We start from the raw sequence: 24,019 nt of genomic DNA, 5'->3' as shown, positions 1-24,019 counted from the left end.
TAGTTATTCACATAGCACCATAAACCAAAGGACTATATCCTAGTCCTAAAAACCCAATTACAGGCAATAAACGCTTTGATAAAAAGTAAATTACGAGCCCGCGAGATAAGGTAAAAAGAATGACGATTAACTGGTTCGAAGCACGAATAATTTAATTACGAGACGTTCTTGCAGTAGTCTGCACTTCTTCACCTGAAGCAGTGAACCAGAAGAGGGACCTGAACAAGTGCAGACTACTGCACGACAGGCTTGTAATTAATTTATTCGTGCTTCGAACCGGTTAGTCGCCAATCAGGAAAAATATAAATGCACGTAAAATAACACGTCAAGTTTCACACAGGTGTTCACACAGCGCAAGCTAATAGAGCAAAGGACGGTCCTATAGTCATTAGAAGCCCATTCCGAGACAGAACATAAGGAATAGGCTGAAGATGTCATGTCTCATGGGTCTTATGGTCATAAAAAGTCGTCACGACTACATAAATGGAACAATAACATGCCGACAGAATAATAGCAACAAGATATCTGAACTGTCGAAAGAGCTCTCTTTACAGCATCGTGGATTAAATCATGTGGCAACTGGATTAAATTAAGTGAGAAAATGATTACGAAATCTATAGCGAACATTACATATTGTATAATGAGAAAAATTGGGGCTGAAAAAAAAAAGATTAAAAGGTGTGACAAAAGATTAAATATGGAGGAAAAACATGTAGATCCGAGCTGGGATTTCTGTCACCGGGCAGGATTCTTGGGTTGTTGGGTTGAGTCGCTACGATTGTTGTGTTGTCATTAAGCTCTTCTCCTGCCGTTGCCTCTCACTGTGTATCCACACGAGCGATATGCTCACGGAATATTCCGGTGGAAGAAAACGCGAAAACACTGTTCCCAGAGACGAAGTTCCGTCCCGCGTTATGTTGAGCATTCACACGGTGTGGAATAGCGGAAGTGGCGTACTGTGCACTTAGCAGACGACGCCGTCAGCGTCTCTCATGTCGTCTGCTACGGATATCTTGTGGCGGTTAGCTGTGATGCACTTCAACAATGGACGTTGAGAGCTCGCGCTCAGAAAGCTATGACGTTTTTCGAGTCTTCCGCTTCTGCGGGGAATGTCGCTCGTTTGAATACACTCAGAAGAGAGACTCATCTCCGCTGTATTGCGCATGCACCGGTGTTGGTTCCCCTTTCTCGAACTCTCACGGGAACGACATATGCCAGAACCACGACCTACTAGATTATAACGACCGTGTCGTAGTTACCGCTTCCCAGCGCCGTATTTGGAAGCTAGCGGTGGCGCTACTCATCGGTCCGGTTAGTGCTTCTTCAACTTCTACACTACTTAGGGGCGGCGATATGGTAGGGGGGGGGGGACGAGTAAGGCGACCGCCTTAGGCCGCGCGGTTGCATAGACCCCGCGCGCGAAGCCCTCAACCACAAGGATTTCTTTCCTTTTTTTAAAGAAAAGCAAGTATACACTTAATCGCACGCGCGATCTTCGACTAAAACCGAAATGGGAAAAGGATTAGTTATGTACCATTCCGTCATGTGATGAGAAAAAGACCCACATTAAAGAAAAATCTGGGAACCCTGCAAGCTATACCGAGGATTTCGCACCCTCCTCTCCTGCTGCCATTTCCCGTAATGCTAAAATCTCCCACTGCGAAAACTTTATCATGTCTTACTGCTGGTTTGAAACATGCCTCGCTATGAGCCTTTGCCTGAGGCCCAGCACACCCCTAGCACCGTCCCTGACAATACTTTGTACTTCAGCTTGCCCTAGTATTTTTGCACAAGCGGTGGATATCCCACGGCAGATGTTTCAACCTAAAGTTGATTATCATCATCATCCTACGCATTTTCATAAGAGCTGTTGCTGTCGTCTGCTACTGTAGTCGTACGTCCGATTGTGCGCGTTCAAAATTGAAATTTCCATTGCCCAATCATGATGTAGATCTCGCGGGCCGATGAGTAGCGCCCGTAGCGGATCGTGCGGACGGGCTCCTCGTAGGGGTTGCCGACTATGACATGGTCGTTATAATCTAGTACGTCGTGGTCAGAACACCTAACCTAACTGACCCTCGTGTCGGATTCTGAGCGCGCCCGCCACACCAATCGTCCCCGGATGTGTGAAATTCAGACCCATTACACGAAATAATCATGATCACGTATAAAAGAGTGATAGTTTTCAGATGAGAATACCATGATATCCTACACCCAATTTATATAAAGAAACGAAAAAAGTGACATGAAAATTCAGCTGTCCAGTCTCGTGAAATATGTTCGCATGCATGCTTGACCATGGCCGACGTTGTCAAGCGCTGTACCCGGCCCGTGCACGGTGCAGGGATTTTCCTACCTCCCCCCCAGAGGGGTAGTGTACACCCCCTGTATTTTTGCAACAACCCCCTGAAATTTCTCAGATGATCCCACCCAGCTCGGCCACCAGCACGTTCTGGTAGAGAGTACGGCGCAGCGAATTACATCCTGTGCTGTCAAACCTGTGAGAGCCAATCTGTTCAATTCGACCTCACCGTCATTGTCATGAGCCAATGAGCATGAGTCATGGGTGAAACCCGAGCCCGGCCCAGCCCTCGGACAGTGCCGAGTCGGGCTTTCGGGTTAAGTCCGCGCAGTGTTCTAGTTCAGTGTTTGGGTATCGTTGGCTCCGACTGCGGCGGGGGCTTGGGGAGGTTGCTTTGGGGGGGGCTGCGGCGGGGGTACACATTGCTGACACTCGAGATGAAAGTTTCGAGTGATATCATAAGAATCGTGTGTTTCATGTGAGTGATGACGAAGATCCTGTAACAATAGACCTCAGATACCTGAAGGTAGCTTCCGATACCGTCTACCAAGCTACAAAGCTGCAGCAAGCGGTACATATTGCTGCAATACTGCAGGTATCCCTTCAACCTCCATGTCAGTGCTCCTCTTGATATAGTTGCGCCCCTCCTCTGCTAATCGTGTATGCCTGCAAGAATTCAAAGGATGTGAGGGAGACTAGCAATGTGTTGCCCTCTACTTGTTCGTAGATGCTTAAGATATTCCTCTCCAGACCTGAAGATATCTTCTCATTACCGTCTACCAAGCTGCAGCAAGCGGTACATATTGCTGGAATGCTGCAGGTTCCACTTCAGCCTCCGTGAGAGTGCTCCTGTTGATAGAGTTGTGCCTTCTCTGCTTGATCGTGTATGCCTGCAAAGAAATCTGCCCCCACGATATTTGTGAGGAAGACTAGGTACCATGCAATTTGTTGCCCTCTACTTGGTCGTAGATGCTCAAGATATTCCTCTCCAGACCTGAAGATAGCTTCCGATTACCGTCTACCAAGCTACGCGTATTCAGCGAGCGGTACACATTGCTGCAATACCGCCGATATGACTAATTCCGTGTGAATCCCCTTCTGCCATCTTAGAAGAGTGTCACTACCTCTTTGACACGCGTTTATGTGCGACAAATTTCTCGAGACATGAGCAATGTCGCAGCAGACAAGCTAGTGTACACTAGTGCTAAGCAAAAGTGCCCGATGCAAAGCATGAAACCAAGTCCTTCAATGTAGACAAGAATAGGCATTGCCCAATAGGATTGCAAAATGACGCGGACGCATTGCCCTTCTACCGACTGTTGGTTCGCTCCGGTCCATGACTGGTACACGTTGACAACTGCTCTGGGAATATTGTACCATAAGAGCCCACAAAACACAACCGGGTGCAGCGTGAAAACAAGCGCAAGGTATGGGCGCCCTACAGCTACGAAGATTGCTAGACCCGTCAGGTACGCAATTGCAAGCACGGTTTTCGCCATCATCTTTCCGCCTCGAAGCAGTTGATCGACTTGAAGTTTCATCCTGAAACAAATGGCAGAAGGGAATTAGATACGCGAAGGGAGAGACGGTAGACGCGAGGAGAGGTAAACACGAAGAAGAGATAGACGCGAAGAGGACAAAACGAAGAAGAGATAGACGCGAAGAGAGCAAACACGAAGAAAAGATAGACGCGAAGAAGGCAAACACGAAGAAGAGATAGACGCGAAAGAGAGAAAGGCAAACACGAAAGGAGACGCGAAGAAGATACGAGAGAAGAAAAGACGATAAAAGGAGAGAAGAGGCGAAGAAAGGATAAGACGGAAAAGAGGAGACTGGAGGTTCGGAAAGACTGGCGATCGATGAAGATGCACCGTTTTGCAATTAAGTACTCCCTTCTCATCGTCTATGGTGAAACGCCAGTTGCCTTTACCACCTAGCGGCACTATACGGAGCACCAGTGCATGGAGCACCTAGCGGCTGTCATTAGCTGATCTGACCTTATCCCTTTTAGCTCTCCTTTTCTCTGCAAATAAATCCCCATGATTTTGGTCACGATAACGGTCTCGAAAACATGATAAGCCAATGGCGCTGTTCCTTTGTAAGGGGTGATATCACATTGCAAAACTTGGATTTGGTAACTTCCTTTGCCGTGTCGCTTTCGTAGAGTTCTTTCCGAGTTCTAAAGCTCACAAGAAAGAGAAGAGGAAGAAGTCATAGCCTCTTTTATAAAATGAAAAAAAATCGTCGATGTTGTAGAATAAACGACGACGTTACAAAATGACAAAATCCGCCGTGAGTATATACGTTCCATTAACCTTGTTTCCACCCTTATTCGTTCGGATTGCAGTCCGGGCAAAACCCAGGACACAACTCCCCAGCTGGATTTCTTCTCGGCAACGATGGATTTTCCGGACCGTACAGGGAAGGCAAAATCTTCCACACTAGCCGCACCGGCGGCCACTAGCTCTCACTCCTCGAAAGGAGAGCGGTGAAGGAAATGCCCTACCCAAGGGGGGCCCTCCTAACACTTTCGACGATACTCATCACCTACCAGAAAGCAGCAGTGACATGGACTCCCTGATAATTGACGAGGATGCAGACGACACCGTACGTGGATGGCTTCCGGGTCCCTCGGCAGCAGCCTAAACGGAAACGACGAGCCGAGCGCCGTCACAACAGCTCCAGTGACGATACAGTCAAAAACCCCCCTCTACTTGCTCTACAAGGGCTCCCTCTCTGACAGTGCTTTTCCGTCCCATTTCGCAACGTGAGACGATCAATAGCTTGCAGTTAACGTAACTCGAGCAATACTTCGAATCAGAAGCACCAAACGAGATTGCCGCTTGTATTACAAAAATAACATCGTCGCAGTCGATGTAAAGACCGGCGTCAACAAACTTTTAGGACTGTCCCGCCTCTGTGCAAAGTCAGTGTCTGCTTTCATCCCGGCATTAGCATGTGCGACAAACGGGGTTATTCGCGTCTCTGATACATCTCTAAGTGATGCAGAAATCAGCAGACGGCTCGGAGCTGCCATTCGTAGTTACGAGCGTCAGACGCCTCTGTAAGGAAGGAATGCTTGTGAAGCTGTGCTTCTCCACAGGCCCCGTACCAAAGCAGGTCCATGTTGAAACGGTCAAGTTCCAGCGAGTACAAACCGAAAGCAACTCCCCCAACAACACCGAACGTCCGTCGGATGTACATGATAGATCCGAATGTCCACAGTCCCTACTAGCGTACATCCGGCCGACATCTTTTAAGCGCCGGGTCCTCCCGAATCGCTAAGCTCTGCCCAGTGGCCGCGGGGGAACATCCAGACAGGATCTATCATGCACGTCTGGGACAAAAAGAAAAGTGCGGCCGGTATAGGTGTAGTAATAACTGAAGCTCAAATGCGTCATTTACAATTCAAAACAAACTGTCGTTTTCACTGATGGATGCTTAATTTGAGAGAACGTCGCCGGTGGAAATATCTGACGGCGTAATTTGAACCCGAACACCTAGATGGCGTTAGTGTCGGCCCCTCTGCTCCTTCCCTACCATGGAGGAAGGAAAATAAGGAGGGAGTGTGACGTCATTTTGCACGATTCCGGAAGTTTGGGTGAGGAGAAGCAACTGGGACAAACAATTCTCCTCTCCCAGCTCTCTAGCATCTCGCCGGGCGCCACAAACCGCCATCCACGCCGGGAGCTGCCCCAGTGTGTTTGTCCCAGTTGTGGCGAAGTCTCACCGCAGATTGGCTGCCTCCAGTCACCTGATCGATATGACGTTCTCATGATGCTACTATATGTCGTCACTTCCACTACACTTTTGTGATTCGGAAAGAAACGGTCGTGCTCCCTCCTTAGTTTTCCTTCCTCCAAGTTCCCTACACTTGGTATTGCTGTTTTCTGTGTGTGGAGGGTTTGCCTTGCTGTTGTGCCGCGTCCCCAAGAACACACACGGTCCTCAGGATGTCCCCACAGTGTCATCGTGTCCTCGTCCTTCGATGTCTGTCCCCAGAGCGTCCTGAGGATGACATTCGCGGATTATCCGTGAAGAGTCATTCAGGTACGTCCTGTGCCTGCCCCTAGTGGTCGCTAGGCGGACGGGAATCTTACTTTATTTTCTGTTTACCTGCTAAGACTCCCCGAATATTGAGTGACACATTTGTTTTGTTTTTCGTGCCAATCCTAGGGGTTGAATGACATTTTCCAGAAAAAGAAAAAGAAAGCAAACATTTCTCCACCAAAAAGGGTGACTTATCGTGGAAAAGGCAAAAGCGCGATCCTGACGCACTGTTTCTGACTTTCGAATGCCATACCCCTATGCCTCAAACCAACAGCAGTAAAAAACATGGACTTCGCTGTAAGGGAGAGTTCATACTTCAAGCAATTCCCCTCTTCAATATTGTTTTTTTTCTCTAATCGAATTAAACTCTGACAGCTTACCGTTTGTGAGTGCGAGGCTAGCAAGACTATGGGACTCACAGAAGGTCGCGTAACAAGTAATAAATAGTACTTGTTTTCTTTTCGGAAAGGGGATTCGGTACATTCCGGAGTGAATTTCTCGGACTTTGTGACTTGGTGTGCCTGGCAAGGTTTGTTTGTTGATCCTTTATATTTCTCCTCTTGCTTTTTATTGAGCCCTGCTCATTGTCCGTTGGGGAAAGACGAACAGCTAGACATCATAGCGGCAGCTTATCAAGACAAATGGATAGTAATAAGTGAAACAGAATGTAGTGGTCTCGGACAAAAACAAATAGGGTACAGTAAAGGGAATCAAGAGTTTGTCCCTGATGTGCCATCACACTGTCCCAAAATTGTCATTAAGGATGGCATGTGAACATTCTGAGTATACTGTGAGGACGCGGTAGAGTGCCAAATTGACACATTGAAGACGATTTGAGGATCAAATTTGACCCTCCTGAGGACGACGTCACCCCGTCCGTGAATGATGCGCTTAGGCTATCCAAAGGATGTCAATGTGTTCTTGGGGGTCTGCGTGTGTTTGAGGAGTTCATAGTAACAGAAATTCTTGTCGTAACTACAAGGCACGACACGAAGGGAACGTCAACTACCGGAATGTAAAATTTGGACATTGTCGTGCGAGTTACGTAGTACTACACTGCGTCGACGTGAATGTGGTACGCAGAGGTGGACGCGCTACTTTCAAGTAAACGCTGGTTGAAAATGACTCAGTGTAGGTCTACGTTTTTACCAAAAGCTGCAACGAAAGGTTCGTCACACTTTGTCAAATGTGTGTGAGGAAGCTTCCAGTGGTTGTTCGCATGTTGTTTCGACGGCTTTGCCCACACCTGTTGACACGAGACTTGGAGCTACAGAGAATGAGCAACTGGGAGGAACCAACAAATTTCTACAGAGTGCATCTTTTTGCATAATAAAACAATGTCACCAATGCACGAGTCTTCAGCCTTTCAGGAGAAATATAGAAGTGTGTAAATTATGTCAACATAAAGTAGGCCATACGAAACAAAACCGACAGAAATATAAAAGCCAATATACGTCCCCTGCACTGCCCATTTTGATCCGTTAATGTCCGCATCCCTGGGCGCTAAAATGGCGCTGTTTTTCTGTCTCATTCAGCCCTTCTCTCACACATAAAACGGACCTAAAACGGATGTACATGGGACGTCCGAATGTCCGTTCTCGGATATTTCCCGGATATCCATAGGAGTGCAACGTGCTGTTGCGGTCAGTGTTTCAAGTGTGGACGTTTCAGCCACGTAAATGCAGCCTGCACACGTGCCCAGACCTGTATGAGATGCGCCGGGAATCATGACATCAGCGCTTGTATCGAAGAAAACACGGAAATGTCAGAACTGTGGCAAGGCATATTCCACGCTCGACAATGCCTGCCCCGTAAAGCAGTTGGAAACAGCGGCCTATCGCTACAGCGTCAACAGTCGTGTCCCTATACGTGAGGCCCGTAGAATCTTCCGTGCTTCAAAAGAAAGTAGAAAAGATCCTTCCACACGTCATGAAACTACATCATCCATCGCGACGAATGCTTGCCCACGCAAAGGCGCCTTGCACACCAAGGTATCTTTCAGTGAGGTGATCAAAAGATCCGCCTGCCCTGCTCCACACACCGCTGAAAAGACTCATAACGTTGCAAGGGAGCCTCCTACGGCAGCTCCCGTAACGTTTACAAGAAACCACATCTCTCCAAAAACGGCAGACGACACACCCAAATCAAACCAGTCGCAAAAAGCAACATCCAATGAACAATTACCAAAGTTTGCTGCGTTCATCGACATCGCGTCCTCAGGACACTACATGAATGCTTCCATTAGGCATGCGTCACTTCATTTCTCTGATTCTCCCGCTTCAGCAATCTCTAACGAACTTCATTGGAGTGTGAGCCCTTTGCATTCCCGCTTCAGGACACTACTCCCCAGGGAGCGCATGTACCTAGCCACTATGCATGAATGCACCAATCAACGCCACTACTTCCCCACGCACAGCCTCCGCAATCATGCAATGGAACTGCAATGGCTTCAAAGGAAAGCTTTATGAACTCAACCTGTTTCGCAGAAAAGCAACCAGTACCAATTATCGCTTTAAGCGAATGTTCTCTTCCAGAGCCGTCCAGTATCCAAGGCTATACTAAGTATGGAAGCCCAACATACCAACCTTCCCTACCGGCTTTGTTCGTTAAAAAGGATATAACACAGTGTGAACTCAACCTACACGACCACTGCTGTGAGAATGCAGAATTCGTCGCAGCAAACATATCGTTACACACGCTGACAGTAACAATTGTGTCTGTCTACATTCGTCCTGGCAAACTCGAGCAAGATGAGCTCCAGAGTCGTCTCAGAATCTTACGGCAGCTCTGCCCTGGTCGCCTCATCATCTCCGGGGACTTCAAAGCCCATCACGAGGTGTGGGGCAGTTCTCATGCAACCAGACGCGGCAAAGAAATCGTCGAGGCTTCCGACGCAGCTGGCTGCAAACACTTGCACGCCACTGGCAGCCGACTTGAGCTCCGCAAACCCCCGTTTCACTTACAGGGGAGGGGAGATGAAATGAATTCAATGATGCAAAATGAAGACGCTTGGGTATCCCGTTTAAATATAGAGGTACTGTCATCAACCAGCAGCCTCTATTTACGAACAGGATGGAGCATATACTAAAATGCGAAGTGTTGGAGGCATGCTCATTACGTGTAGCAATGCGTACAACGTTTGCAACGGTGACCAGGATGCGCGCTTGAAGTTAGCCCTTGCATCTGCAAGAGTCAAGTGCACTCGAATACATTTTTGGCATCCCTCCCTGTCATGTACTGTGTTTTTAATTGGAGCTTTCTTCTGTAGTATGATTACCTACTTTTTGGAGCTGTAAAACCGGTAGGCTTCCTGTGTGGGTAAGAGTGTTACGCGGTGTAATGTTGCTGGAAAGTCAATACACAACGTTCAGGAAACGTAGAGTCACAATGTGAATGGTGAATGCCAAGTAACGTTAGTCCACTTCTGACAATGCTGCAGGAACGTTCGGCCCGCAACGTTGCTCAAACGTTGGCCTTCCATGTTGATTGAACGTTGCTGAATGTCAAGCAATGTTGGTCCACTTTTGATAACGTTGCAGCGACGTTGCAAACGTTGATAAACGTTGCTCTACGTTGGACAACATTCGCTACATTGCTGCAACGTCGAGGCCACAGCATGTGCTACTAGGGAGTGGCGCCCCAATCGACTGAATCGATGGCGGCAGCGAGCATAAATTGACCGGCGGCGGCGGCGTGGACGCGTGGCGCACACCTCTATCCCGAAGGCCAAGCTTTTACTCTGCTCCGGAATAGAGGTGTGCGCCGATATCCGTTTTTGTCGGCGGCGGCGTTGGGTCCATTTTGGGCCGGCGACGGCGGCGTGAATCGGCGGCGGAGTTCAGCGCAAGCCGACGGCGTGCAAGCCGCGCGTTAACGAACGATATTTTAGCGATAGCGTTTACCTCACGATGGTTTCCCTTTCAATTGCTTTCCTCTGTAACAGTGTACTTGAGATTTCGCATTAGTAACCCCGATCGAAAAACCCGACAAGACTCCATCAAAAATTCTAATGGTCCATTAGAATATTTTGATGGACCATCAAAACAGCTTGTCGGCCCATTAACAGCTCCTAGTGATCCGACAGGACTGTTAGCGGTCCGACAGATGCTGTCTCACAGACCGTCAGATGGGCCAAATGACTGCACAAAAAGGCCTGATGGTACCACAGGGCCCCTGGCGACACAACAAAGGGTATCCAACTGCCCATGAGGTGAGCTTAGGGGCCCCACAGGATGAATGGTCTGTCAATGAGGCTTTGTGGTCAAACAGGTAATGCCTCATAGTAGGTCAGGGGCCCCTAATGCGATGTCAGAGATATGACATAGGGTTCCCGGTCTTCGGTATTTACCCAAAAGCACCGATAAACGTATGCCGGAAATTTTTTTACAAGCTCGGTGGATATAATTATTCACCGATTTTCGTCGAAATGTCGACTTCAATGCCTTGATTTCATTTCCTGTCTCTTCGCTATGAACTGGTTGGCAGCGGGCAGTGGACATGAGGTCATTCTTTAAAGAACAGATATTGCTTCTTTAGCGTCTTACGGGGCTTTAATCTTGCCAATAGTCAGGGTCCAGGCCAGTAACAAACAGATCTGCATAAGGAGAATAGGTCGCTGTTCGGTCAGGAAGTGCGCCTCAGCCACAGCCTGGAGTGTACCAATGTGAACCATTCGCCTATTCCACAAACATTGAAAACTAGGACACGGACCGAATGAACGATTTGCCTTCCTCCGATTATAATTCCTTACAGTGAAAAGACCGGTGTGCGATGTCACCTGTATCGCTGACATATGTACCTCGCAAACTTATAAATCCCTAATTCTAAGTGTCGGCTTTGTAATTAAACAGAATATCACAAGGACATCAAGTGTTGGTTCACTGTATGCATGGGAAACACCAGTCACGTTCCTCACCGGTTTCCACCGGATGTCTTCGTGTTTCAAAATGTTACCACCAAAAGACACCGATTCCTGGTGAGCCAGGAATCGGTTCCAGGATCCAGGAAGCCAGGAGCCGACACCAACAAGATACTAGCAGCGGGAAGAACTGCAACACTGCTAAACAAGACCAGACATGCCATGATGACGTCACAAATCAGGAAAAAAAAGCACACGCACGCACGCGCAGAGGGCAACGCATTAAACACACGGAGCTCTCAGGAATAATCGTAGCGTTACCGCACATCGCTACGAAGCTCAACGTCTAACACAAGACGACAGCAACAAGATATTAGCGAAGGGTAAAAATTGCAACACAACTGAACAAGTCCAGACATGCGACATCGCATACAAAACACTGCTCATCGGGGAAAAGGCCTAAGCCTGCGGCGGATCATCATAGAGCATACACAACTTCATTTTTTCTATTTTGCGTAAACTAAACGCGGTCTGCTTGGAAAATGACGTACAAATTTTCTTAAGGAGCAGAGAAATATAGAAATTTCTACTTCGTGCTCAGATACCAGCATTTCTGCTCAAAAACCTGCAAAATTAAGCACTGCTTACTTCGTCAAGATATCGAACACCCAACAAAATCAAACAAACAACCCCACTTCCACTGATAGAACCCTATTCAGCTTTTATGCAGGAGGCTTTCTTCTGCATAAAAAGTAGAGAAAATAAGAAAGAGCAGCGAAAAATTACACGCACTTTTGCTCGCATAGCTATAAGAGAGAAACAAATAAATAAATAAATAAAATATCGACGCACACGCTAATAAACTGTGACAAAGACACCCATTTCTGCTATCAGATAATTATTGCATAATGCTAAATACTCATTTGCATTGTCCCTGCGTGAAGAAAGCACAGAACAGGGATACACAATTTATCTTAAGCGAGCAGGGAAAATCGCTTCTACTCGAACAGCTTAATACCATAAAGTCTGAATTTTTGCAAAGCAAAAAAAGCTTGAACAAACAAACAAACAAACAAACAAACAAACAAACAAACAAACAAACAAACAAACAAACAAACAAACAAACAAACAAACAAACAAACAAACAAACAAACAAACAAACAAACAAACAAACAAACAAACAAACAAACAAACAAACAAACAAACAAACAAACAAACAAACAAACAAACAAACAAACAAACAAACAAACAAACAAACAAACAAACAAACAAACAAACAAACAAACAAACAAACAAACAAACAAACAAACAAACAAACAAACAAACAAACAAACAAACAAACAAACAAACAAACAAACAAACAAACAAACAAACAAACAAACAAACAAACAAACAAACAAACAAACAAACAAACAAACAAACAAACAAACAAACAAACAAACAAACAAACAAACAAACAAACAAACAAACAAACAAACAAACAAACAAACAAACAAACAAACAAACAAACAAACAAACAAACAAACAAACAAACAAACACTTCTATTCATTTCTATTGATAAAGGCGTAAACCACACTACAAGAACAAAGCACGCTGCTTCAGGAAAGCGTATCAAATGCATCGCAACAGGACCGGCTCTCATAAAATAGCCTGCCCAAAACGAAGACTTCACCAAGTTCGCGAGGTAATTCCATTAAAAACGCTCTCGGTCTATCCTACAGCTAGCAATGCAAGCGCTGCTACACTTATTTTTTAAACCACTATTCCACGCAATAGTACATAAATGTATCACTCGTGTCACATGAAAAGGCACACACAAAGAACTTACTTGTCAAGTGGGATCCCTGGTTCAGAAAAGCGGGCGCGCCCGCGCGCACACACAGCCACACACTCACATTTTCACACTCACAAACACAAAGTCTATTCTCACAACCACATAAATCCATATTATTCCTCAGGTCAATAATTATCCTACCATCGTCAAAAGATGGCGCACTCTTGTATGCGATCGCAAAGCGATAGGTCCTCGTTCCGGATGTAATAGGATATCGCCACTCGGCCGACGCGAACCAAAAAAGAAAGAAAGGAATGCGCGTTCGCTATACCTCCACAAAGAAAACCGTGCTGTGCTTCTACGCAGCGCTCATCATACAGGAGTGAATTGTCTTCTTCGTTTTCCTTTTATTTTCTTGCGCCCATATATTTTGCAAGAATACTATAGAGACCCAACAGAGCAGTGCGCTCCCATCAACACACCTTGGGCTGACCTTACACACCCGAAGCCTTTTCTGAATACATTTGGCTGGCACTGGAATAAAAAGATTTATCGCCAGGGTACAACAATGTCAGCTAATTATTTTAAAAGAGCAGTCGCAGTTTACTGTAATTCTAATGACCCTGATGAGCCTTTGGGGTGAAAATCGTTAATATGCAGGGTGCTTTTTTGTTGAATTTTAAGGAGAGAATGAATGTCATTAAGAGTAGGACAAAGGAAATAATCTTGAGATTCAATAAATAATAGGAGTCTTTGCCGCTGTCTTCTTCTTCAGACAGGATGTGATGACGTCACGCAGTCTGTAGCAATGCATTGACCATTACTGGAAAAAAGTGTAGCTATAGAAAAATGGTGTGTATTGCCCTGGACGGATTTATGATGAGCACTGTTTTTGAATAAGAGGAGTGCGTGTGCTTAGAAATAGTTTGATGCTGGTTTTCTTCTTTGTTTCTTTTCGCTTTTTTCCCCCTTGTTGTCTGACAAACATGCGCTGACAGGCCTGGGCCTGTTCTGACATGCTTTCCTTCTACATGTAGTTTTTTTCTTTTTGTACAAGGAATATTCTTGACGATGACGATAGTGCTGCCTTGAATGGGAGTAGAGCTATTCTTAATAATTTTGCGATTCATTTAGTTCACAGAGTAACCGTTAGGGGGGCAGGTGTGTGACTATATTCAGGAGGAACAAAGCGTCATTATTCGTCGTTATTCAGTTAGGTGCATGGCTCTTGGCTGGGATGGACATGTCTTGCTGAACCATTTTTTTCCCTGTACAGTAAGGCTTTGGGAATGAAATGCTACAATCTCCTCTTGTCTATGGTGTTTTTCTGCAATAGTTCCCTATGCAATCATTATATTAGAATAAAGGAAATAATCTAGGGATAGTGATTCAATAAATAACAGGTCCCCTGTCTAGAGCGCATGCGTCCTTGAGCCACGCAGGTGCATGATGACGTCATGCCATGGCTTCATTGTAGATTCACCTTGTCCAAAGGAGCATTAGTGAAAAAAAAAACAGTGTAGCCCTGAGACAATAGGATGACGTCACGACCAATGACAAGGGTCTGCAGGGGGCGCAAGGATTCACTTCTCTCTTGGACAGTGACGAGTGTGGGCACGCTAATTCTGCTCCTGGCAATTGCGTTGGCCGTCAGTGGAAGAACTTAGTTTCGCTGGGGTTCTGTCTGCCCCTGATGGGGTGCGGATGTGTGGTTCGTCACTGGTGAATGGAGTTCGATGAGTTTCATGCAGGTGGATTTTGTGACGAGCGGATTTACAATGAGGGAATGCTATGAACGTGAAAAATGATGGTGAGTGTCTTTTTCGCTCTGTTCAAGTGTCTCTTTGTTTTCCTCTGTTGCCCAGCAGTCGTGCGATTTGTCCTGACGTGTTCTGACATGCCCCGATATGCATGCTTTCCTTTGTTGACGCTTTGTATTTTTTCTTTTTTGACAAGGAACATTGTTGTCTTGACGATAGTGCTGCCCTGAATGGGAATAGTGCTATTCTTAATAATTTTGCGATTAAATTAGTTCAGAAATCAACCGCAAGAGGGATAGATGCATGACTTTATAGAGGAGAAAAAGCATTGCGACTCAGTTCCGTGCCTGGCTGTCGGACGGAGTAGACGTGTCGTTCTGCGCTCCTTGTTACCTGTACTCTGTGTTGATTTGTTGAGTGCCTAGTCCTCTTATTAGCCGTTGATAGAGTTACGTGTTAGGATATTTTGTTCTTTTGCAAGTCTCATTTAGCAAGACTTTGGAATTCCTACGGTCAGCTTTCATGCATGGTGCTCTTCAGCAATAGTTTCCTATTCAATCGTTATAGAAGAATAAAGGAAATAATCTTGGGATAGTGATTCAATAAATAATAGGTCCCCTGTCTAGAGCACACGCGTCTTTGAGCCACGCAGGTGCATGATGACGTCATGTCATGGCTTCATTGCAGATTGACCTTGTCCAGTTGTGTGGACTGTGTGAAGAAAAAAAAAAGCGGGGTAGCCCTGAGACAATAGGATGACGTCACGACCAACGAGAACGGCCAGCAGGGGGCGCAGGAATGCTCTTCTCTCTCAGCCTCTCGCAGGTGGTCGCCCCAGAGCGCGCTAGGAGCGCGCATGCGTAGCTGCCGCGGCGCGCCGCCCCAGTCAGTTTCTCTCTGGCTGTCGCGGTGAGCAGTCGCATCGGTCTGCGCTCCTGCTGTGGTGAGCTCATTTGTTGTGTAACTAATGCTTTCGCCAACTTTGTTCCCGCTTTGTTTGCGATTTTCGTGCCAGTGCACGTCGGGTGCTGGTTGCTGTTGTCCGGCCATCCCCGCCATTTTCTATCTTCTTCTGCCTTGGGAACGGGAGTAGCGCTGGCGTGATTCTTAATAATTTTGCTGTGAGATTATTTGAGAAATTAACCGCTAGGGGGTGCAGCTGTGGGGCTTTATACAGGATAAAAAAAACCATTACGAGTCAGTTCTCTGCCTGGCTGTCGGATAGAGCAGTCGCATCGTTTTGCGCTCCTGTTGTGGTGGGATCATTTGTTGTGTAACTAATTCTATTTTCTTGTTAGCTATTGATGGTTTGCATATTTACTCTTGCTTTCCCAGCCTCTGTATTACGAGTGTTTTTCACCTTGCATGTCCAGAGCTGTCCTAACTTGCCCAGACATGCCATGATGACGTCACAGCTGACGTCACAGGATGTCCGGAACTGGTGGTCATAGCTGCGATGCTTTGCAACTTGCCTCTGTGCTCCGTCGCCCAGCGACGGTCAGCGGCCGTTCCGGACCGCTTTCTTCAAGATGGCGTCGTTGATCTTCAACTAAGCTCCTTCTCTCCACTCTATCTCTATCTATTTTTTTCATTTTTTATGGACACAGATTGTCGGCAACGCACAGGGTGGTCTGGACACGTCTTAGATGCTCCTCAATTAGTGTAATGACTCCCTGGAGGATCCTGATTAATGTGGGGGTCCCAATTAGCTCTAATTGCTAATTAAACGTGTCCAGAAGTCTTGTAGCGTTGCGGACAGTCTGTGTCCAGTCATTACTACTGACTTCAGCTAACATTTACATTCTTACTTCCAGGTAAACCTGTCACGCAGATGCCCTACCCCTTGGTATGTATAGTTCAAGTTTTACGGAAACAATCCACCTGGAGCATTATTCTTCAATTGGCAGTGGCATTAATATCGCAACACACCACATACTGTATGTCTATGGTGTGTGTACAATGCATCAAACCTATTCTCAGGTACGTACATGCCAGCTGGTACGCAATTACAACATGAAACAACTGACACAGAGACCGTAAAGTCATGCCTTTTCCTCCGCGCCTCGGGTTTCATGCTGTTATCCTCACATGCAGCTCAATTCGCGTGTGCTGTGCAGCATGAGCAAAAGCACAGATTGGTTGTGGTCACATGACAAGGGGCATAAATACAGTGAAACCTTCCTATGTTGAACACCTGCGGTGCAGCCGAAGCGTCTCCTACTTATAGAGGTGTCCGAGTTACAGAATATGATGGCAACAAAAAATGAAAAAGATCACAGCTGTGAGAAATGTCCCCCTTCTTCAATTTAAGTTCCTTAGTGGTACCTGGTGGTGGTGCATGGTAGTGGTACCTCTACCCACTCTTCACTGATAATTATTACTGATTTTAGTAGATTCAATTCCGTTCAGATTCCACTCAATGGCACCTCTGGAGCTTTTCGAGTAACGAGGACTTGTCTCTGAAGAGTCAGCTCGCTTTTCATTACTTTGGTGCACTGCGCTTTCAAAGGCTCTAGACAAACCGAATACAAGTGCGCGCACAAAGAATTACAATGTAGATTGACAGCAGTTGTTTTTGGACTCGAAAAACTAAAACAACGAAATGCTGAGACCAGTATAGGGGAAAAAAGGGGTGAAAGTCAATGCCACTGGCTCATTTTGGGTCTTTTTGGTGCAAAGATGGGCCGATATTGAGGTAATTTGGCCAGGGTTTTGTCTGACTTAGCAGGGAAAACCCTATCCTACTTCCAGGATAGGGAGGTGTCCGACACAGAGAATTTCGTCCCCATGTAGTTTCAATGGGAGCCTGCCCGTGCAATGAAATCATGGGGAGTTGTCAGAAGTAGGAAGGTGTCCGACTTAGCATACATCATTCTACATCATGTAACCTAACAGTTGTTCACGTTTGGATATTTTAACCATGGAATTTACTCTGCATGCACCATACCATGTCCAAACACGAACAACTGCTAGAGAGCAGCATGTACTGTTTCTGTATAGCACTTATGGCTTGCGTCCTGTGATCGGAAACAGTGGTGTCTTTTTTTCTGCTACAACCAGTAAACTACAGTAGCGATTTAGAAATACTGTGTCATACCATAAAGCACTATGGGAAATGGCAGTTTGAAAAACTGGAGAAGACTGTCATTAGAACGGGGGACATGTTCTACGGTGAAATTTTTTACAGTGTGTGCTGTACCACGTAATGTACTGCAGGCCTACCACAGTATGGTAATGCTCTGAATACTGATTTGCTCAAAAAAGGAACGTGTGTGTTTCTTGTACTAACTTCCCCTTATGCAAGGTTGTAGAAAAATGTTTTCAGTCAATGTGGAGGGAGAGGACATCATTCTGGAGTCTCGTTGACCTACAGTGTGTCGTGTGTGAAGGTCATTTTGAAGAGAGTAGGTGGTACAACACTGTGTTCCCACGTTCTTGGCAGTGTTGACTAATAACCATAATAAAGTAGAGAGTGCATTTGTTGCTTCATATATTTGTGTCATGGCAAAGTATGTAGAGATACATCTGTCTCAACATGCAGGTGCCAAAACTGCTTTTTATGCCTAAAATATGACAAATAGTTGTCTGTTGAACACCACTAATCATGTGCTGGCCTCCATGACATGTCTGTGACATTCCAAAGCGATTAGCATGTCCCACAGATGTGTGCAATGCTGAAGATGACTGTGTACCTTCTATGGATTCTTGATTCAAGAAAAGTACTTTGTGATTTGCTAACAGCGCCTGGCTGTACATGCACAATTCTACATAAAGATATGTAAAGTTTGCGGAAGGAAACATCATGACGGTCCATAGCGAAAAACCCTGAGACGAGGGATAGGAAGGGACATACACAATGTCTCAACATAGTGTGTGTATGTCCCTTCTTGTATCTCCTCTTGAGGTCTCGCCATCATGGACACTATCACCAGCTCGCTTGCTGTTGAACCGTTCTTTCAACGATAAAGGTCACTTTCATGAACTGGATGGCAGCCAACATGCCGTCAATAAAAAGAATAATGGAAGGAGCTCACTATGATCTTTCGGCTGTGTGTGGTCATTGCTTTCTGACAAATGGTGACTTAGAATTTCAGGACATTGCCTGCAGTGTTAGTATTCTTGAGTTCTCACCCTTGACGTCCATTGTGTGTCATCAGTCACCTGTAATCTGCTAACATGCACATAGCTAAAACAAAGTATGTTTGTATTTATTTGAATACAGTTGGTACAGCACATTGTTTTTTACATGTTCTTTGGAAAATATAAATAAAAAATTCTCTACTCTGCAAGTCTCCTGTCAGCTCTACAGAGAAGCTTCGGATTTCACTAGAAGCCACGTGTGAAACCTAGACCAAACTAGTGTTGAAGGTAGATAGATACTATTATTATTATTAGATCATAGGTCAGGCTTAGGTCCTGGTTGGTAGCAACGCATTTGAATCCTATTAAAAATTGGTGCAGGAGGTGACCAACATAACTAAATACACCAACTGACTCTCACAAATTTTGTGGTGCTTTACTTTTGAAACAACATTAATATGCCACAGTGGACTTTTCTCATTTGTTCCTTTTAACTTAGAAATATTAGGTCTTCGGCATCACCAGCCTTAGTTGCTGAGCATGCAGTTATTTACGTTGAGCGCTGCAGTTTCATATTTGTTTCTCTGGACAAGCAAGCCCGCTTCCCAATTTTGATAAGGGTCTTTCAGCTTTGACAGGGCATTTGTGGACAAGGAAAACATTTGAACTCTTGTGTATTTTGCTATGAAGTGCACTGTACATGGCAGAGGACACTATCAACCATTTCCACCAAGGTTATTACATTTGTGATAAAGTACACATACCTTTTGTCGCTGACTAATTTGGTGGCAAAGTTACTTGAGTGGCAGTTGTGCAATTTTAAGCACGTGTTTAAAAAAATAGGATATGGGAAGTGCTGCCTGGTTGAACATGTGGAGTACCCAATATAATAATTGGGGGTTTACGTCGCGAGACAACTGAGTGTGGAATACACAGCACAGTGTAATGTTCCTTATTCTGGCAATGTTCAAAGCATGGTTCATGAAGTGGGAAATGTTGCACTACCTTTAATAACATCTGTTGGGCCCAGCAAACCGGATACACATACCCTGATCTGAAGACGCAATGCCTAACTCAAAAGCAATATGAGATCGACCCGTACGTGTTTATTTGCGAAACTACTAGGAATGAAATATGGCCTGTGTGGTATAGAACAATGCGCATGCTCAAGTAAACATGCAAAAAATACGTATAAGGGCTCTCGATCTACATGCCGCGATGCGCTCTACGAGATAAACAACACACTACAAAGCTACATCCAACACTTTTTGTGCGGGGAACTCTAATGAGCACTTTCATATAACCGACGAATGGTTCAACGAATGCAGTTCGAGTGGTCACGATACATTCCTACGTCGTTCATTGCAGTCGTGCTATGATGCTGCACAATATATGTATCTCGTGTAACATGCCTGGCAACCGCACGATGTGCATGGGCAGAAATACGGTCTTCTTTCTTTGAAGACCAGCCCTCTGCAGGTATATGCTGAAACGGTCAACTCTCACGTTCTTGCTCAATCGCTCCCATTCCTGCACTTGTAGTAAAAGCAGCAAACGGGTCGACGTGAATGGCAGCTGAACGGTTGAACTGCGAAGTTCTCGAGCACATAATCGCAATTTCACGCCGAAAGTGATGTTGACGGGAGTTCGCGGTTGTTGTTTCCATCGCTCAATAGTTCTCGGGATTACCTCGGACAAAACGCTCATCGTAGCCGGCGGCCATAACTGGATTTCCTCGCAAACGGGAGAAGACGCCAGGGAAGTCAGAGAAAGCCTCAGCTTTCATCCAATCAGACGCACGATTCTCTATCTACGTAGATGGAGCAGGTTTATCCCATCTACGTCACAAAAATGGCTGCGCCCATGGCTTGTTTTGGTTTCTTTGATGAATTAATTTTCGTAATAGGAAGACAAAATTGAGAAACGAAGGTGCGTTTCGGGGGCAGTTGGATGTGCTAGTTCTGAATATCACAACCGTTTCAACACATCGGGAAATCGGCGTAGCTGACCTTTAAGTGACCCTCCGTACATTCGACAGTCGCGCTCGCCTGTAACACAAAACGAAAGGTGCCCTGTCCATGTTTCTTTCCATCACGCAAAGAAAAAAATACTCAAAGCGAGAGGAGTTGATTGAAGTATTAGCCCTTCATCACTGCAAAGTCTATGTTTCATACTCCTTATGTTTTGAGACATTCAGGTAGTGCTTTTGAAAGTGACCGTGACCGTTCCCTCTTCTTTGTTGTTTCGTTTTCTTTCTTCTCATTGTTTAACTTGGTTTTCGTCGCTGTTGAGGTGTATTTTGACGTTTCGCTCATCACACTGTTTTGCTCACCACAGACATTTTATAGCCTCAGCTGCTTTATTATAAATTTCACATTTTAACCGCGATCGCTGCTCTTTGTGGTAAAATTCACGACGTGTAATCCGAGTTACACGTCGTGAATTTTAGCACAAAGAGCAGCGACCAGCGAAAACTTAGCAGAAAAGCATCATAAACCAATGAGAAACACACTCATCAAGTATGAATCACAAAACAGCGGCCAATTTTAAACATAAATTCATCAGAAATTTGTCACAAGATTCTTCAGAGATCATTAAACATTTTTGTAAGGGCCAGCACATAAGGAACTGGTGGAATTCAGGACATCCTGCATTGGACCTAATGATTTCACGCATCACGGACACAGTAAAAATAGTACGTACATCACTCATTAAAAAGTTAAAGGGACCGAAAAGTGAAAAATAACCTCCATATTTTTGCCCACTGTCATGCACAACGTCATTGTTTGATAAGACACAGAAAGCATTACTTTTCAATTCGGCATATTTTTTACGTATAAATATTTTGAACATTGCCGGAACATGGACGGTGCTGCCAACAAACGGCGAAAAAGAGAAACTTGGGTTTCGGCGGTTTCCGGTCCAGGGCTCCATGGGATTGGTCAATCCGTACCACGTGGGAGCTAGTTTTATAGACAACAAAGTTGACGCACAGGATCTTACAGCTAAACGACATTTTAAAAATGACGCTCACTTCCATAGTTTCTACGTTAATAAAGCATTCAGCTACTTCGCCGCTACGGGCAACGATCCCCCGCGCCATTTGCAAGGCCGTCTGTGTTATCGCGTTTATTGTTTACCTCGTGGGTGGTCATGTTGGTCGCGCGAAATAGTAAGTGGAAGTAGATGACATGTTCGCGGCTGCTGTGTCACGTATTCAGGATAGCTACATATGCCTGGTGTAGTTTTGGTGTTCGGGGATGCAAAAATCATGTTCGTTCATCTTCGTTTTCTGCCACAAGAGGAGAGAGCGCGAGAGCGAATGTGGTTCTAAACACTCGGCTATTAGATGCAGCAGGCGTGGCGTGTGTGCTGAGCTTATCTTGCTGCCGATGACTACGAAGAAGATGCCATAGACGGCGAATTGCGAAGGCGTCCGAAGCAAACTGCCGTTCAGTAACCAGTCATTTTGCTTCACCGAGGTGACGAGTTCAACACAACTCTTTAGGTATGTACAGACGTCATGTATAAATTATAATATAACGATGACGTATTCCATTTAACTTATGTTATCCTACTCGTTCCGTACTCAATATTGTCAACATCAACAAATTTAATTTTAGGGGCCTTCCAGTGTTGAAGTGGCGCCAGTCTACTACGTGTTGCGTGATCCAGGCACTCAAGTTGACATGACAGAAATAGCTGAAAGCAGGTATGCAAAGTCCAGATATGGAAGCAGTAGATTTGTTAGGTGTTGCAGACTTTGTGACATTTATGGAGTCTTTGGACAGGTGCAGAACATTAGTACAACGTCAACAGTAGGAGAAGAAACCGATGAGAACTGCTAGCTTGTTTGAATGCTAGAAGAATACTTCCTGTGTGAGAAGGTGTAGTTATATGACTAAGGAACGCTAATTAATTTTCTAGGGATGCATCCTCTGCACTTGAATGACCATTGGAACAGTGAAAGTTCGTTGTCTTTTAAGCCTCACTACTGGAATTCTTCAATGTGTGTCACTGCTGCAGTGAGCCATGCAAGGTTACCACATCATATTGGTCCTAAATTTGTAGAGTTCCCCTATCTCAGACGCAACCGTCATTTTTCTTTATTGCTCTCCCCATCCTATCTTCTCAGAGACTAATGATGTTCTCCATGCATTGCATGGGCACTGCCTTTTCTACTCATGATTTCAGGTTCTTGTTCCGTTGAATAAATATTCACTTGAGAGTTTGCAGCCATCACGCTGTCTACTGTGTTTGCCTCTATCTATATTGATGTGCTATAACGGCATAGCACATCAACATGCCAATAACCTACCAACAACAACCAAACAACGTTGCTAGTCCTACCTTTGGATGGAAACTACACGATTTGGTAACATCCACATATATAAGATTTTAGTCGACGGAGATTGGCTGTTTTTGTACAACCTTCATTGTACTTTTCTTTCTTCTCACTTTAGCATGCATGAAGAAAAGTTCTCATCTTCATCAAGATGACAGGTCACTGTTGGATCTGCAGCATTATTGTCCCTGTAATCTTTTCACCAACAGAGAATACAAAAGTGCACAAATGGTAAAATATAACTAGCTTGTTAAATTCAAAAGGGAAAGACGAAACTGTTTATACTTCTCTTGTTTATTTTGTTACAGGTTTTACAACTCTATCAAATACGTCAAAACATCAGAGGGCAGGAAGTCCTACTGTGTTTCCTAAATCTCTGGACAATAAAAAAGAGAGATATAGTTTGAGCTGTGACAAAATGTTGCTTCTGCTCTTATATTATATTTCAATTAAATGTTACGATGCATTTGTAGTGTACACTGAAGCCAGTTTCAATTTGCAGAGCTGTCAAAAGTACTTTACAAAAGTACATCTCAATTACAGTAACAGAGAACTTATGCTATAAATTATTTAGCCATTTTGGAGTACTATGCACACCAATGCTGCATGGTTAACTTTGAACCGAGATCAAGGATTAATAATACTTGAAGTCAAACCTCAAGTCCTCCTTTACAAATGTTAGTTGGTGACGTGATAATGAGTCGGTTACTCAGTTTAGCAAAACAGAGTTAAGTGTTAAATCCCAATCTTGGTTCAAGTATTAATTGACATTTGGAAACGTAGTCACTAAGAAGTATACTAAAAGGTTATGAACACAGTTCAGCTGAATGACACTGATGAAAATTACCT

General features: G+C 45.0%; 1 long non-coding RNA gene across 1 annotated transcript; it reads left to right on the top strand.

The window, feature by feature from the left end:
• Positions 1-22,191: 22,191 nt before the first annotated feature.
• LOC135369264 (uncharacterized) lies at positions 22,192-23,575 on the top strand. The gene is made up of 3 exons (XR_010415035.1): positions 22,192-22,333; positions 22,449-23,401; positions 23,479-23,575. It is a non-coding gene; the product is annotated as an uncharacterized LOC135369264 (long non-coding RNA).
• Positions 23,576-24,019: the final 444 nt, after the last annotated feature.

Source organism: Ornithodoros turicata, chromosome 9 (genome assembly GCF_037126465.1).
Source record: "Ornithodoros turicata isolate Travis chromosome 9, ASM3712646v1, whole genome shotgun sequence".
Classification (NCBI taxonomy): domain Eukaryota; kingdom Metazoa; phylum Arthropoda; class Arachnida; order Ixodida; family Argasidae; genus Ornithodoros; species Ornithodoros turicata.
The sequence above is the reverse complement of the archived record's forward strand: the minus strand, read 5'-3'. Positions and strand labels throughout refer to the sequence as shown.